Source organism: Monodelphis domestica, chromosome 3 (assembly GCF_027887165.1).
Source record: "Monodelphis domestica isolate mMonDom1 chromosome 3, mMonDom1.pri, whole genome shotgun sequence".
Classification (NCBI taxonomy): Eukaryota; Metazoa; Chordata; class Mammalia; order Didelphimorphia; family Didelphidae; genus Monodelphis; species Monodelphis domestica.
In genome coordinates this window covers 141,909,540-141,925,809 of record NC_077229.1, presented here as the reverse complement: position 1 = coordinate 141,925,809, position 16,270 = coordinate 141,909,540, and the positions used below count along the sequence as shown (strand labels likewise).

Here is a 16,270-nt window from a genome sequence, read left to right as displayed (position 1 = left end):
GGAAACAGGACTGATGCTCAAAGGCATCTGATAAGATGGAAGCCTGCATAGTTGAATCACAGGTAACAGTCTCATCATTGAATTCCTTGACTTTGAAGAAGTCCTGTGGAGTTTTGGGATCTGAGGGATACAAGTAGAACCATTCACTAAGATGATGTCATGAACTTGTGACTCATCTAGTTTTGTATCCTCTTCCCTTTAAGGTCTTTCCCACGGGGCTCAGTATGCCATGGAAGAAGTCCCCATTTATCGTTCCAAAATGGGCACAGGTGATAGAGATATAGAAGTTGATACTTTCACAGAGTGGGGGGGGGAATCAATCTCAATAATGGTGTGGATCCTGGAAGAGATGGTATTTTTTGCACATTCATAAACAGTGCATAGTTGGCAGGCAGCCCTCTCGTTCTCACAGATGATCTCATGCCTTCACTTGAACTCAGCAATGGTTGACAATTTAGTTGTCAAAGTCCTTCTGCCCCAAATAGGTATCCTAGCTGTGGATTTGACATCAAAAATGACATCTTCAACGTTAAGAATGGAGACATTGAAAATGCTACATGCAAGGTTAAAGATTAACATACTTCTCTTGGTATCTACCTTTTGGTCCAAGTCATGACAGAAGTAGAGTTGGCTCTTTGACAATATGGAACACACTGAGATCAGAAATGGTTCCAAGGTCTTTGGTGGCCTGTATTGCACTGTGATGACAGCATTTGTGACAGTCTTCCCAAGGTAAGCTTCAGTAATTTCTTTCATCTTGGTCACGACTGTAAAGACATTTCCTCTGGTATTTCTTCTTGAACTCACCTTTGTACTCCACTTGGACCTTAGGCCTGTTTACATCATTCATCACCATGAAAGGCCAATATTTCATGCTTGACTACACAACCTCATTGTCAACTCTGCAACCAATCAGACATCTGGTACCCCAAACGGTGTTAATTGGGTTCACTGCAACTTGATTTTTCACATCATCAATTAAACATTCTGTGGCAGAGAAGGCAATGTAGTTTGTGGTGATCCTCAGTCATTAGCGATGACCTCTATTTTCCCATGTTGGAAGACTTCCACAGAGGAATAAGGATACATTAGAATATAAGTTCCAGGAGGGCAGGGATTGGTTTTGCCTTTTATAAGTATATCTTGCATTTAGTTGAGTGTCTGGCAAATAAAAACTCTCAAATCAATCCTTTTTGACTGAGTGATTAAAGAGACTAAGGTATTGGAAAGTTACTGGTGTTTAATGGCACATCAATTGGAATACTGAAATCATGAAAGATAAAGATAGGAAGTGGGCTAGTGAAATAAACCATGAGCCAGGTATTGAATTCCTCCACAAAGGAATGGGAGTGACTTGGAGCTCCATAGATGAGAGCTCCCAGGATTCACTGGGCAATGTAAACTTCAAGGGTGGCAAGTGTTGCTAGAAGAGAAAGAAGTTGGAACTGTGAGAAGCAGAGTTGAACTCTTTGATCTAGCATTCTGGAGAGTTTAAGGAAAAGTGCTCCTAGAACTGGAGAGCGTGGTAAAGGTACACAGTTCTGGAGAAAACTGTGTTCTAAGAGTAACAGGACACAGAGTCATTAGAAAGTGATGTATACAGATCTAAAGGTGTGGAAGGTTCTGGGTTCAAATTTGACCTCAGATACTTCCAAGTTGCATGTTCCTGAGTACTGCCTCATCCTTACCACTCTTCTGCCTTGAAATGTGGAACCAACACGTAGTATCAATACTATGATGGAAAGCAAGGGTTTTTTTTTTTTTTAAGAAAGGAGATATGTAGGATAAAGGGAAGTTTATTAACACAAATCAGGGGCTCCAGGGGAAAGAGTGAAAGGAGAAGGGTGACTACAAAAGGATGAGCTGGATAGGGGTGGCAGTGCAGGGATAGAGAATTGAGGGGAACCTCAGGGTCCATCTGGTCTAAACTCTTAATTTTATTGATGATAAAACTGAGTCCCCTGGAGTTTAAATGACTGCCAAATATCCCAAACAGTACGTGTGAAAGGCAGAGTTTGCACTTGTTTTCTGGATCCAGAGATAGTGCTTTTCACTCTACTATATTACTTTCACTTGCCCAGATGTTGAAAGAATCACAGGGAACAAAGAAGCAAGAGGTAGGAACTTGCTAGCCACTTGACAGTGGGAACACCAAATATGGAGAAGCTTGTAGATTTAATTATCTTCAGGGTTCTAATTAGAATATTGATGGGAAGGAACTTCTATCCATGGTGTCCCCAAGTGGAATTTCCTAATTCTTTGAAGCAAAGGATGAAGGAAATGGCAAAGATGACAAAGAAAACCTTTGATTTTTCTGTCTCTCTGCATTCTGGTCCTTGTTGGGGACCAGGGCTGAGAATCAAAGGTAAGAATGGAAGAAGCAAACGCCTCAACTGACAAGTAGTCAGCCAGGTAGCATTTGGCTAGGGGCAGCTTCAGGCTTCCAGATTCCATTATAGAGCAGGTGACATGCCCCAGAATGTAGCTCTGCTCACAGCAACCGCCAGAGATACCCCAAAGAGAAAAACAGAAAAAGAAGACTGCCCAAACAAAAACTTCATCTACTATATGAAAACAAACTTTACTATACAATTTGGCACATAGCTGGCCCCAATAACTGTCATAATACTTATTCGTAGGTATTTACAGAATTGATGTAGTCCAACACCCAGGAGCAGTTAGGTGGCACAGTAGAGTGAATGCTAGGACAGGAGTCCAGAAGCCCTGAGTTCAAATGTAGCCTTAGATGCTTCCTAACAGTGTGACCCTAGGCAAGTCACCTGACCCTATTTGCCCCGGTTTCCTCGTTTGTACAATGAGTTAGAAAAGGAAATGGCAAAGCACTCTGGTATCGGTCAAGAAATCTCCAAAAAGGGCCACAAGAAGTCAGACACACTGAAATGACTGAACAAGTCTAACATCTTCATTTTACAATTGAACAAACTGAGGTCTCCAGAGGGGGAAGTCACTTGCCCATGATCACACAGGTAATACTTAGCAGATCAAGGTTTCACTCCCAGATATACTGTTTCCAAAGCCAGAGCATTACCATATAGGCTACAACTCCACTCCTGGCAGTTACTTCTTAGAGACCAAAATTATTCAACAGCATCAGTCTTAAGGGGCAGAAGAGGAGATTGAAGGATTTGCCTAAAGTCACAGAGTTGACTAGAAGCTTTTTTTCCCTAATTCTCAGTCTAGTATTCTTTCTACCATAACACTAAACATTGTACTATTAAACTACCTATAAAATATAAATATTAATATTAAATTATATATGTAAAACACCACAAAACTAAACATCATAACACTGACATTACATTAGAGCTCAGAGTGTCTTAAGGATTATAAAGTTCTTACCTAATAATAATTCTATAAGGAAGGTGATGAAAATATCATCTTCATTTTACAGATGAGGAAACCGACACTCAGTGACATCAGTGACTTTCCCAAGCTCACATAGCTCGTACGAGCCAGCAGGGAGTTGATTCCAAGGCTTCTTTTTTTAGATTCAGTGCTCTTTCCATTAGATCTTTCTAGGAAGGCAACGCTACAGTTGGGTATACCCAGGCCCTAACTTGAAAACCCTCCAACTAATTACTAATGTTTTTATGTGCCCCATAACAACTCTCAGCATCCTTTTCCTATAAAATTCCTATGTGTACCCCTCTATGCCACAGAGGTGCTCACCCCATGCTACCTCTTCAAAAAAGCTGCTCCAAACTTTTGTACACAGAGAACTTGGAAAAAAATGCATCTGAGGCCAGAGTAGGACCAACACTCATGCCCTTCGTCTAGCCCTGCTTTTGGAAAGAGACAACATGGTGCTGCCTTGAAAGTCACACTGTCAATGTGGTCACTGCCACATGGCAATGCCTGAAGGTCTTAAATCTAATGTTACTCAACAGCGGGCCTGGAAGTCAGTTTCCCTTTGGTAATAAAAGCCATTACCTGACTGTTTAAACATCCCAACTTTCCTCCCTATTTCACAGTTCATAAAGCACCTTTATGATGTGAAGGGACTTTTTTTTTTAAAAAGAAGATATAAGACAGCATGGGTTTTTTTTTCCCCCTCCCTTGATTGCTTATTACTTCCCACAAGCCATGAACTGGTGCTATTGGAACACTGTTGTTCTAATTGCCCACTTCTATTAGAATGCCAACGCACTGGGCCTTGTCCTGACCCAACCCCCACCACCTCGTTCTTTCCTTCCACGGTCTCGCTGTGAGTCTGGCATCAGCACCGCTGGGGCTGAGGTTAATGCGTACACCGTACAACTCATTAACTGCACATTAGTATCAGAGCCAAGAATCAACATGATTGATCCAACAATATGTTTGGGCTTGGGTCAGAGTCTCAGCTGAGGACTCATCGAAAGAAAAGGTCAGCAGCCTGGCACCGCCATGAACACATTTCTTTCAAAGTAGCCATTGGGGAAGGTGACTAATATGGGTCCTCATTAAAAATTGAGGAGAGGAAAAAACTCTTAGGAGGTCCCAGGGAGCCTCCACTGTGATCAATTTGCTTTTCAACCATTGTGAAGAGTTTATATGGCTTGCCACCAAGACAACAGAGGGCTGTAAGTCACAATGCCATAATCATATTTCCAGGAACCAAATACCACTTGATCTGTATTTAAGGGAGCTGAGTGGCTCTGTGAGCAGAGGGTTTGAAGAAGAACCCTTAACTCCAAATATTTTTCTGTCAAGGAAACAACATAAGCCAGTTCTGGTTTTAAGAGAAAGAAGATGATGAGGACAAAAAAATTTTTTTTAAAAAGCCAATTTCTTTTTTAGTTATGAAACGAATCATAGCCATCATTCAATCAATCTACAAAGATTTATGTTGCACATTGGAGAAAATAGTTAGGATGTTATATGAGTAATCTTGGCTCAGAGGAGAGATCAGGAAATAGATCACTTTCCTTTTATTGGAGAGGTGGGGGACTATGGATGTGGAATGTGGCATGTCAATTGGTTTAATGTGATTATTTTTCTTTGTCATAAGAGGAAGTGGAATGGGTGTGGATGGAGAGTGATGTATAGAAGGGATAAGGAAGGGAAGGTCAAAAAGGAAGAATAAGGAGAAAAGGGAGAAGGAAGAAAGGTACACTTTAGATAAGTCAAATTCCTAGCAAGGAGGTAGGACTCTACTATGGAGAAAGTTCTGATATATAATATTATTTGATAAATTCATTTGGAAAGAAGCAAGGCAAAGTGCTATGTTAGTCTAAAAACAACTGGGGATGCTACTTGGAGAATGTAGCATTTAACTTGGGCTTTAAATTTATTTATTTACAAAATCTCTTACTTTCCATCTTACCTTACCTTCAATACTGTGTATTTGTTACAAGGCAGAAGAACAGCAAAGGCTAGGCAATGGGGGTTAAGTGACTTGCTCAGGATCACACAGCTAGGAAGGGTCTCAGATCACACTTGAACTCAGGTCTTTCTGATTCCAAGCCCAGCATTCTATCCACTGAGCCATTTAGCAACCTCCAAATTATTTGTATCCAAGCATGATTATGATTCAATTCAATTAAAAAAAACTATTATTAGGCATTGACTGGGAATAAAAATAAGTAAAGAAAAGACATTACCTGACTCCACAGAGCTTACAATCTAATTTTACTATTGTTGTTTAGTTATTTTCAGTCATGTCAAACTCTTTATAATCCCTTCTTTTTTTTTTTTTTGAGGGGAATACTTCTCAGTGAAGATACTGGACTGGCTTGCCATTTCCTTTTCCAATTCATTTTACTGGTGAGAAAACTGAAGCAAATGGGTTAAGTGACTTTCCTAAAGTTGCACAGTTAGTAAGTGTCTGATCTGGATTTGAATTCAGGTCTTCCTCACTCTAGACTGGCACTCCATCCTACCTGCCCTGGTCTGCTAGCTATCTATTTGTATCTGCCTTAATGAAAGCAGTTTCCCAAGTCTAGAGAGCACTCTCTCCTCACCTCTGCCTTGGGTACATTTGTATCTTCCCAACATAATGAACTGGGCAACAAGGTGGCACAGTGGACAGTGTCAGGATTAGAGTCACCAAGACTAATCTTCATGAGTTTAAATCTGGTTTTAGGTGCTTACTATATGTGTAATGCTGGGCAAATCACTTAACCCTGTTTGCCTTGGTTTCCTGGTCTGTAAAATGAGCTGGAATAGGAAATGGCAAACCACTCCAGTATCTTTGCCAAGAAAACCCCAAATGGGGACACAAAGAGTTGGACAGGACTGAAATGACATAACAATACAACATGATAGGCAATGTCCTAAGTGTCAGGGATACAAATACTAAAAGACAGTTCTTGCCTTCATAGAGTTTACAGTCAAGAAAGCAGACAAGACACAAAAGGAAGCTAAAAAAGAGGGTGGGTGGAATTATCAGATGCAGTCATCGCCTTACTATCAATTTCACTTTTTTAGAAGGATGGAATAATAAGATGCATTACAAGAGATCAATGGTCTGAACAGCATCTATTCCTAAGCCAATGGTTATGGATAAAAGAATGCCAATTTGGGGCATTTTTGTTCTGCTAGAAAACCAAAACAAATAAATCCACCTTACTGTGTTTAAAATTATAAAGAATGTAACCTTTCCTCTAGAAAACCAAAACAAAAACTTCTCTGTTTTTTTTCCTCCCAAAAGGTCAGAGCAACCAGAGTATCTGATTTGTTAGAATGATTCAGATACACTGCTTTTATTTTCAATCAAAACATTTTCTTGGCAAAGTCACGTAAATCCTTTTTCTCCATGACTACCACCAGACATGCACAACACAATCAGCGCTGTTTCTTATTCTGGTGCTGCCTGCCTCCCGCAAGAGAGTACAGTGAAGGGAGGGTTGTACACTGTTGGATCAAGGACAGCTGGAAGGTACTTGAAAGATTCTTTAATCCAACAGTCAAATCTTATAGACTAGTGAATGGATAACTAGAGGAGTGAATTGACTCCATCACTGCCAGACTGCAAAGAATGATGAACAACCAAGAAGTAAGGAAATTAGAGGCACCAATGTAAATAGTCTTCTCAAAGACTCAAAGCCACAAAGGAGAGGAGAGATATAGGTTAATAGCTAGTGGAGATGAACTAATCAAGTGAGGAATTTTGAAGATGGAGTAGACTACCATTTCCTAACCACCAATCCAACACTTTCTCCCTTACACTGTGCTAAACTTTAGGACATATATTTTCAAAGATAATAGAGTGTATTGATTTTTAAAAAATATATTTGTCAGTCAGGAGGCTGGAAGTCCTGGGTTCAAATCCAGATTCAAATAATTCCTAACTTAGTGTCCCTGGGCAAGTTACTTAACCCCCACTGCCTAGTCCTTGTTGCTCTTCTGCCTTAGAACCAACACACAGTATTGATTCTCAGTTGGAAGGTAAGGATTTAAAAAATACGTTTGTAATGATATATCTTGATTTAACATGACCCACATTTTTCAAAATGACTTGTCCTGCCCCAACCCCACTAGGGACTTCCAGTCTCCCATATCCAACTGTCTTTCAAATACCTCGATTGGTCCTTAAACTCAACAGGAATGACTTCACTGTCTTTCAGGGAAACACTCCTTTTTACAAAGAATTTTTTAAAAAATTGTTCAGTACAGCTGATACATCAAGAGAGTTTGACACTATCTGAAGTGCTGCACACCTTGTCTCCTGCCACTGTGGAGAAAGGAAGTAGATACCTTTTCCCAATTCTTCTCAAGGGCCAGGCTTGCACATTATCATTTCACAGTTTTTGTTTTAATCATTTTGTGATTATTCTTTCAGTTACACTGGGGCAGTAACTATGTGGATTGTTCTCTAGTTCTGCTTACTATATTTTGCATCACTCTACATGTCTGCCCATTACTTTTGAATCCATCATATTCACAGACTTTTAGAGTACAATAATATTCCATTCAATGGACACAGTGCTGAGCCTGGAATTAGGAAGACCTGTGTTCACATCTGACCTTAAACACTTACTAGTTATGTGATCCTGGGCAAGTCACTGAACCCTATTTACCTCAGTTTCCTCATCTGAAAAAAGGAGCAGGAGGACATGGCAAACCACTCCAGGATCTGCCAAGAAAGACCCAAATGAGGGCATGAGGAGTCAGACATGACTGAAGTGACTCAACAATCACAATAATATCCCATTACATTTATGTACAAGGGGCAGTTAGGTGGCATAATGGATAGAGTGCTGGACCAGGAATCAGGAGTACCTGAGTCAGAATCTGGCCTTAAACACTGTGTGGTATAGGACAAGTCACTTAATCTCCATGCCTCAGTTTATTTATTTGAAAAATGGGGATAATAATACCACCCGTCTCCCAGGCTTATAATGAGTATTAAATAAGATGATAACATTAAGGTATTTTGCACCATATTTAGCCTTGTACAAAGCAAATGCTATATAAATGCTAGGCATTATTATTACTATTATTAAAATTTGTTCAACTATTCTCCAATTGATGAGTATCCCCTCAACTTACAGTTCTTTGCTATTACAAAAACAAACTGCTAAAAGTATTTTTGAACTAATATATCCTTTTCCCTTTATCATATAAGGTCTTGCTGTGTTGTTTTCAAATTATGTAAAGAGTAAGTCTTGCTTTTACAACAAAGTTATGAACAGGAAAACAACATGATTAAGAATGGGTTTCCTTTTGATTTTCTTCAGCCCAGAGCATACTCCAAGTATTCAGTTACTACTTGTTGGACTGAATGAAAATGAGCTTTTTACAAGGTTCAGTCATTTTTTAGTCAGTCTGACTCTTCATGACCCCAGTTTTCTTGGCAACAATACTGGAGTGGTTTGTCATTTCCTTCTCCAGTTCATTTTACACATGATGAAATTAAAGCAACCAGAGTTAAATGACTTGCCCAGGGTCACACAGTGACCTAGTCAGTGTCTGAGGCCAGATTTGAACTAAGGAAGATGAGTCTTCCTGATTTCAGGTTTGGTACTCTATCCAATGTGTCACCTATTTGTCCCCAAAATGAGCTAATCTGGCTAAAGGCTTATAATCCTCTCTTTAGCTAAACCCTGGGTTAGTGAATTTCAGCAGAAGCTGCTCAATGGCACCGAAAATTACACACACACACACACACACACACACACACACACACACACACACACACATCCATGTGTATTTTGTGTTTTGAGCAGGAAAATGGTTAAATTCATCCAGAAGAATGGGAAGGAGAGGAAAAGGATAAAAGCAGGTACTTAATGCATGCTAAATTGTGAACTTTTGAACAGGAACAGAATTTTGTTGCAGGCCTAGGTAGCAGCATAGAGGAACTAGAGACAACTCCCTCCTAAACTTTTATCTTTAGAGTGATCCCTCACCTGTTGCAGGAGTTACATTCCAGAGACTCCCTCGATAAGTGAAAATTCATAAAGTAGCTGTGTTATATTAATTTTATTATTTATATATATTTTAAGACTTTATAAACCCTTTCCACTCTCCTATAAACCTTTTCCACACTCTTATTAACCTTTCCGATACTCTTATAAACACTGAGACAATCAGTGCCCAGGATATAGAATAGCGCTGTGGTTGGTCACCTTAAATTCCATCAGCCAATAGTGTGCCATGTACAATCTCATTTTGGCAAACTTGTGCAAGCAGTAGTGGCATACTGCATTTCCAGTGTGTACAGTACGATATTCATCCACAAAATCTTGTGATATAGCAAAAACTCTGCAATATAGAATTAGATTAAAAAAAAAACCCAAAATCTGTGATATAGTGAGCTGCGATAAGTGAACCTCAATATAGCAAGGGATGATTGTATTTGATTTCTTTCTCCCAACAAACCTCCTGTCATAAGTTGACTGATGTACATTTCATCTTCTTTCTCCTTTTTTTTTAACCACTACAGGAGAAAAGGACCAAAAGTCAAGGAAACGAAGGAGATAAAGGCAAAAAACTGCCAGAAAACTCATGGACAATCCTAATTAATGTCTGAGAGTAGAATGACATGACCATGCCTTTATTTTAGCTCTGTTGGCAATACAGTGGATGGATGATTTGGAGTGAGTGATCAAGGAACTTGGAATTTAAACAAAAAATGGATGTGTAGATGAATAGCAGCAATATTATAGTGGAAGGGAATAAACATGTAAGTGGCACCTACCATGTGTCAGACTTTGTACTAAGTGCTTTATGAATCTCCTTACAACAGCCTTGACAGGTAGGTTTTAACCAATCTCTCTTTTTTAAACAGTTGAGAAAACTGAAGCAATCAGAGTTGGTGACTAGTCCAAAGTCACAAAACTAGGATCTAAAATCAGATTTTTCTATTTAGATCATGACTCTAGATCCAGTGCTTTGTCCACTCTGGGTAGTGAAAGTTATCATTTGATTGCTATTAGAGAAAATATTTAGAAATCAAATTGTAAAAAACAAACACAACTACCCATCTCTTACTTGTTACATAATAAGTACTTCATGTCTTTTCATTCGTTAATTCATGCTTTGATTAACTACTGGAATGTATCTCAATGACATTCACTTCTAGAACTGATTTTCTTTAAAAATACTCCTCTGTCTTTTTCACTAGTTTTTCTTTCTTCTCCTCCACCCTAAATCTGAGCATTTTTCATAATCCTGTCATTGGGATTCTTCTTGTCTTTCTGATCATTTTTCTTTGGCGGTCTTCTTCACTTCTATAACAGAGCTAATGTGGAAATGATGGAAAATTTATTGCAGATGACTGCTGGTAAATAGAAATACTGATGATTTATATGATTTTATTTTATGTCCTGCAACTCTGCTAAAGTAGTCAATTGTTTTGATCAGTTCTTTGGTTGATTCTCTGGGGTTCTCTGTGTATACTAGCATATCATCTGCAAAGGGTGATAACTTTGTTTCCTTGTTAGTTATTTTAATTCCTTCAGTTTTCTTCTCTTCTCTCATTGCTATAGCTAGCATTTCTAGTATAACATTAAACAGTAGTGGTAATAATGGGCATCCCTGTTTCCCTCCCTTGATCTTAATGGGAAGGATTCTAGTTTATCCCCATTACAGATAATGCTTGCTGATGGTTTTAGGAAAATGCCATTTATTATTTTAAGGAAAGCACCATTTACTTCAATGTTTTCTAATTTTTTTTTTTACAAGGAATAGGTATTCTATTTTGTCAAAACGCATTTTCTGCATCCATTGAGATAACCATAAGGTTTGTGTTGGTTTTGTTATTATTATGGTCAATTATGCTGATAGTTTTCCTAATATTGAACCATCCCTGCAGATGATTTTGGGGCAAGTTACTTAAGATTAAGTCTCCCATCCTCAATCCCTACTCAAGCCTCAGTTTCCTCATTTATCAAATGAGTGACTTGGATTAGTTTACCTTTATGTTTCCTTATAGCCCTATATCTATTCCATGATCTCTGTGATCCAATTTCACCAATTCCGCTGTTATCTGTGGACATGATTCCCAAACCTAAAACTATAAACTTGACCTTTTTTTCCCTAGGCTATATACTTAAATCTTCAACTGCCTATTGAGCATTTCCAATCAGAGGTCCAGTAATTGATTCAAACTTAACATTTCTCAAACCAAACTTTCTCTCATGGTGGAGAAGGTGACATTGAGTATTTCAATAGGTGGACAGAAGGGGGAGTGTTTATAAAGCACCCTCAAACCCCTCCATACTCTACTTCAAACTTTCTCATCTGAGAGCACTACAGTCCTACAGGCTTAAAAATCTATCTGTCATCTTTGCCTCTTCATTTTCTCTTACAACTTCCCCCACCCAATCTGCTGCCAAGTCTTGTCAATATTATCTTTTTAAAAGAAAAAGAAAAAGAAAACACCCTTACCTTCTGTCTTAGGATTGATATCTATGCTAATCTGTAGAGCAGCAAAGGCTAGGCATTTGGGGTTGTGACTTGCACAGAATTACACCTTCTGAGGTCAGATTTGAACCCAGGTCTTCCTGATTCTAGGTCTGACTCTCCATCCACTGGGCTACCTAGATGGCCCTTTCAATTTTGCTTTATTTTTTTAAAATTTAAATTAATTCATTTAGTCAATTTATAACATTATTTCTGGGTTACAAGAATCATATTATTTTCCTCCCACCTCTGCCCCCACCCTTCCCATAGCCCATGCGTAATTCCACTGGGTTTTACATGTGTCGTTGATCAGAGCCTATTTTCATGTTGTTGGTGTTTGCATTAGGATGATCATTTAGAGTCTATATCCCCAACCATATCCCTCAACCCATAAATTCAAGCAGTGGTTTTTCTTTGGTGTTTTTACTCCCACAGTTTTTCCTCTGAATTCGGATAGTGTTCTTTCTCATAGATTCCTCCGGGTTGTTCAGGATCACTGCATTGCCACTAATGGAGAAGTCCATTACATTCAATTGTACCACAGTGTATAGTCTCTGTGTACAATGTTCTCCTGGTTCTGCTCCTTTCACTCTGCATCACTACCTGGAGGTTGTTCCAGGCTCCATGGAATTCCTCCACTTTATTATTCCTTTTAGCACAATAGTATTCCATCACCAACATATACCACAATTTGTTCAGCCATTCCCCAATTGATGGGCATCCCCTCATTTTCCAATTTTTTTGTCACCACAAAGAGCACAGCTATGAATATTCTTGTACAAGTCTTTTTCCTTATTATCTCTTTGGGGTACAAACCCAGCAGTGTTATGGCTGGATCAAAGGGCAGACAGTCTTTTATCGCCCTTTGGGCATAGTTCCAAATAGCCCTCCAAAATGGTTGGATTAATTCACAACTCCACCAGCAATGCATTAATGTCTGGACTTTGCCACATCCCCTCCAACATTCATTACTTTCCTTTGCTGTCAGGTTAGCCAATCTGCTAGGTGTGAGGTGATACCTCAGAGTTGTTTTGATTTGCATCTCTCTGATTATAAGAGATTTAGAGCACTTTTTCATGTGCTTATTAATAGTTTTGATTTCTTTAATTGAAAATTGCCTATTCATGTCCCTTGCCCATTTATCAATTGGAGAATGGCTTGATTTTTTGTACAACTGGTTTAACTCTTTATAAATTTGAGTAATTAGACCTTTGTCAGAAGTTTTTGTTATGAAGATTGTTTCCCAATTTGTTGCTTCCCTTTTGGTTGCATTGGTTTTGTTTGTACAAAATCTTTTTAATTTGATGTAATTAAAATTATTTATTTTACATTTTGTGATTTTTTCTAGCTCTTGCTTGGTTTTAAAGTATTTCTTTTCCCAAAGATCTGACAAGTATACTATTCTGTGTTCACCTAATTTGATTATAGTTTCCTTCTTTATATTCGAGTCATTCACCCATTCTGAGTTTTTCTTGGTGTAGAGTGTGAGATGTTGATCCAAACCTAATCTCTCCCAGACTGTCTTCTAATTTTCCCAGCAGTTTTTATCAAATAGTGGGTTTTGGTCCCCAAAGCTGGGATCTTTGGGCTTGTCATAGACTGTCTTTCTTAGGAAATTAAGGCAATCATTAAAAAACTACTATGCCCAATTATATGGCAATAAATATGGCAATCTAGGTGATATATATGAAATTTACAAATATATAAATTGCCTAGACTAACAGAGGAAGAAATAGACTATCTAAACAACCCCATATCAGAAAAAGAAATTGAACAAGCCATCAAATAACTCCCTAAGAAAAAATTCTCAGGGCCTGATGGATTGACAAATGAATTCTATCAAACATTCAAAGAACAACTAATCCCAATATTATACAAACTATTTGGCAGAATAAGCAAAGAGGGAGTTTTACAAAATTCTTTTTACAACACAAATATGGTACTGATTCCAAAGCCAGGCAGGTCAAAAACAGAGAAAGAAAACTATAGACCAATCTTAATGAATATAGATGCAAAAAATCTTAAATAGGATACTAGCAAAAAGACTCCAGCAAGTGATCACAAGGGTTATTCACCATGACCAGATAGGATTCATACCAGAAATGCAGGGCTGGTTCAATATAAGGAAAACTATCCACACAATTGACCACATCAACAAGCAAACCAACAAGAACCACATTATTATCTCAATAGATGCAGAAAAAGCCTTTGACAAAATACAATACTCATTCCTATTGAAAATACTAGAAAGTATAGGAATAGAAGGACCTTTCCTAAAAATAATAAACAATATGTATCTAAAACATTCAGCTAATATCATCTGCAATGGAGACAAACTAGAAGCCTTCCCAATAAGATCAGTAGTGAAACAAGGATGCCCATTATCACCTCTATTATTTAACATAGTACTAGAAACACTAGCTGTAGCAATTAGAGAAGAAAAAGAAATTGAAGGTATGAAAATAGGCAATGAGGAGACCAAGCTATCACTCTTTGCAAATGATATGATGGTCTACTTAAATAATCCTAGAGAATCAACCAAAAAGCTAGTTGAAATAATTAACAACTTTAGCAAAGTTGCAAGATACAAAATAAACCCACATTAAGTTATCAGCATTTGTATATATCTCCAACACATCTCAGCAGCAAAAATTGGAAAGAGAAATTTCATTTAAAATCCCCCTAGGCAATATAAAATACTTGGGAATCTATCTGCCAAGACAAACACAGGAACTATTTGAACACAAGTACAAAACACTTTCCACACAATTAAAACTAGTTCTAAATAATTGGAAAAAATTAATTGTTCATGGGTAGGATGAGCTAACATAATAAAAATGACCATCCTACCCAAATTAATTTACTTATTTAGTGCCACACCCATCGAACTACCAAAAATCTTTTTTACTGAATTAGAAAAAACCATAACAAAGTTCATTTGGAAGAAGAAAAGATCAAGGATATCCAGGGAAATAATGAAAAAAAATGGGAAGGAAGGTGGCCCCACAGTCCCAGATCTCAAACTATACTATTAAGCAGTGGTCATCAAAACAATTTGATACTGGCTTAGAGACAGAAAGGAGGATCAATGGAATAGACTTGGGGTCAATTTTGCTTTAATAATATCTCTAATATATTCTCTCACTTGATACTGCCACCACCCTATTTGCTGGCTCTCACACCTACATTTTTGCAACAGCCTGCTGCTTTGACATCATGCTTAATGTCTCTCCCCATTCCAATCCATTCTCCATTCAGCTGTCAGATTAACCTTCTGAAAGTACAGAGGGACCATGTTGTCTCCTCTTCCCATTAAATAAATTCCTATGGCTCTCCATCACCTCCAGAATCACACATAAACTCTTTGGTTTAACATTCAAATCCCTTTCCAAACTGGCCTCATTGTACCATTCCAATTTTCTTTCATCTTACCCCCTCCTTTATCCTTCCTGCTGTTCCTCACACAAGACAGTCCATTTCCAGACTCTAGGCTTTTTTACTGGCTGTTCCTCATCCCTGTCATAGTCTTGACATATAGTAAATACTTAATAAAAACTTTTATCTAGCTATAACAATAGGCAACATGATGTAACTGATCATGGGACTAGGAGTCAGGAGACCTACTTCTGCTCTTGGTTCTGCCACCGAGTGGTTGAATAACCTCAGGAAAGTCATTTATTTCTCTCTCTTCTTTTTTTATTTTTCATTGGTTTCTCTCTGAGCCTCAATTTTCTCTTCTATAAAACATGGAGGTTCCCAACATTTCCATGAAAAAAAAGCTCCTTTTCAAATCCCAGAAAAAGGAAGGATTGTTCAAAAGCTATTACAATGGCTTAAAGCTATTGCAAGCTTGTGAAGCCTAGTATTTATCAATAGAAAGGATGAGCTGGGGAAGGGGGGTAAGGAGAATGGTAGTGAGTGGCAGAGAGGCACTGAAGGGCTGTTAGAAAGCTATTTCAATGGCCCAGAAGCCTTGAATTTATGCATGGAAAGGCTGAGCTGGAGGGTTGTGATGGAGATAAGCTAGAAGGGGGTGGGAAGGAATGGCAGGGAAGCCCTGGAAGAGAAAATGATGGAGCAGAAACAGGGTGGGAGCAAAGTTTATTCTCATCCTGCCCATGGAGAGGATCACATGATGGCCGACTGGGAGTGTGGGAGAGATGATAGATGTGATGATTTCAAAAGCCCATTCCAGAATTATGATACTAGATCCAATTCAAATCAATCTAATTCAATTTTAATAGAACAAATATAAATTAATTTCCCAGGATAATAAAATGACTTGGCAATACTGTTTCTTTGGTCATGTAATGGCACATGTGGAAAGTTCATACTTTAATCAGGAATAAAATGGTGGCTTGGGGGTAGCAATGGGATAGGAAAGGCCTTTCCCCAATCTTATGTTAGGGGCTAGGGGCAGTGG

The 16,270-nt window shown here is 38.4% G+C and overlaps 1 protein-coding gene and 1 long non-coding RNA gene across 2 annotated transcripts in view; one reads left to right on the top strand and one right to left on the bottom strand.

The window, feature by feature from the left end:
* SNTB1 (syntrophin beta 1) overlaps positions 1 to 16,270 on the bottom strand; it is a 340,635-nt gene that overhangs the window by 102,060 nt on the left and 222,305 nt on the right. The window lies entirely within an intron of this gene.
* On the top strand, positions 4,053 to 10,140 carry LOC130458338 (uncharacterized). Its single transcript, XR_008917515.1, has 2 exons — positions 4,053 to 4,384; positions 9,887 to 10,140. It is a non-coding gene; the product is annotated as an uncharacterized LOC130458338 (long non-coding RNA).